Raw genomic sequence first — 2,264 nt, forward strand, 5'->3', positions numbered from 1 at the left:
ACTTGTAGGTCAGACAAATATAACATAACAGTTATAATGAAATAACCACAAATGTCTTTTCTGTGCTCACAGCATTATCAGTTTTATTCAACCCCCAAGTGACATTCAATCTTAGTACTTAGTACAGCATCCTTTTACAGTTATAACAGCTTTTAAACGTGAAGCATAGCTTGACACAAGTGTCTTGCAGCGATCTACGGGTATCTTCGCCCATTCTTCATGGGCAAAGGCCTCCAGTTCAGTCACATTCTTAGGCTTGCGCACTGCAACTGCTTTCTTTAAGTCCCACCAGAGGTTCTCAATCGGATTTAAGTCTGGTGACTGCGATGGCCACTCCAAAATGTTCCAGCCTTTCCTCTGCAACCATGCTCTAGTGGACTTGGAGGTATGCTTGGGATCATTGTCCTGTTGAAAGGTCCAACGTCTCCCAAGCCTCAGGTGTGTGACGGACTGCATCACGTTTCCATCCAATATCTCCTGGTACTGAAGAGAATTCATGGTACCTTGCACACGCTGAAGCTTCCCTGTACCTGCAGAAGCAAAACAGCCCCAAAGCATGATTGACCCTCCACCATGCTTCACAGTAGGCAAGGTGTTCTTTTCATCATAGGCCTTGTTCTTCCTCCTCCAAACATAGCGTTGATCCATGGGCCCAAACAGTTCTAATTTTGTTTCATCAGTCCACAGAACACTATCCCACAACTTTTGTGGTTTGTCCACATGGCTTTTGGCATACTGCAGTCGACTCTTCTTATTCTTTGGAGACAGCAAGGGGGTACGCCTGGGAGTTCTGGCACGGAGGCCTTCATTACGCAGTGTGCGTCTTATTGTCTGGGCTGAAACTTCTGTACCCACATCTGACAAATCTTTTCTCAGTTCCTCAGCAGTCACACGGGGACTTCTCTCCACTCTACGCTTCAGGTAGCGCACAGCAGTCGAAGTCAGCATCTTCTTTCTGCCACGACCAGGTAGCGTTTCAACAGTGCCCTTTGCCTTGAATTTGCGAATGATGCTTCCTAAGGTGTCTCTTGGTATGTTTAACATCTTTGCAATCTTCTTATAGCCATTGCCCTTCCTGTGAAGAGAAATCACCTCTTCTCTTGTCTTCCTGGACCATTCTCTTGCCTTCACCATGTTTGTAACCACACCAGTAAATGTCTAGAAGGAGCTGAGTATCACAGTCATTTTAAAGCTGCCTAATTGGTGCTTATTATGCTTGATTGCTGCTCGGTGACATCCACAGGTGTTTTCAATACCTGATGGAAAGCACCTGTATGAACCTCTGTTCTTCAGAGTGGTAGTCTTTAAGGGGTTGAATAATTGTGGCAATGAAGAAACCACATAAGAACCATTTACTACTGTATTACATAAACAATTGATGTCATTTTAGTTGCATTTGGGTAGTTACAACGTCCTTGTAGGATTTGATTCTGAATACAATTCCAAATGTACACTATAGTCCCTAAACCCCTTTACAGCATTGGGGGTTGAATAATTTTGGACACAACTGTATATATATATATATATATATATATATATATATATATATATAATTGAAATATATTGAATACGGACAAAATTGTAGTACTTCAAATATATGTCAATATATTTGGGAAGAATATTTTCAAAATATATTTAAATATATCTTTCTTCCATGTGGGTCATGTTGGCTCTGAGCAGCGGAGCGGAGGGTGAGGGTGTGGTGACAGCAGTAGCTGTCAGAGCAGATAAAAGTCTGCGTCCTGGTAGAAGGGAGGGTGCAGTCCGCTACTTGCCTGGTAATTTGAAGTTGCCTGCAACTGATCACTGCGTGGCCCTCCCACCTGAGAACGCTGCATCTGGGGCAGCTGCCCCCCCAAGCCCCAGCCATGCGGCTATGGGATCCAGTCTGTGTGTGGTTGTGATTAGAAGTTGCCTACAACTGATCACTGGGTGGCCCTGTGGTGCTCCCCTCCCACTTGAGAATTCGGCATCTGGGGCAGCTTCCCCTGCTGCCCCCCCCCCCCCATCCCCAGTCATGCAGCTATGGGACCAAGTCTGTGGCTGTGAGTAGGCATTGCCTACAACTGATCACTGTGCTCCCCTCCCACTTGAGAATGCTGCACCGGGGGCATCTGCTCCTGCTGCCCCCCCCCCCAAGCTCCAGCCATGTGGCTATGGGATCCAGCCTGTGGCTGTGCATAGACGTTGCCTACAACTGATCACTGGGTGGCCCTCCCACTTGAGAATGCTGCACCTGGGGCATCTGCTCCTGCTGCCCCCCC

Source organism: Staurois parvus, unplaced genomic scaffold, assembly GCF_062004578.1.
Source record: "Staurois parvus isolate SC_StPar_1 unplaced genomic scaffold, SC_StPar_1.0 ptg001278l, whole genome shotgun sequence".
Classification (NCBI taxonomy): Eukaryota; Metazoa; Chordata; class Amphibia; order Anura; family Ranidae; genus Staurois; species Staurois parvus.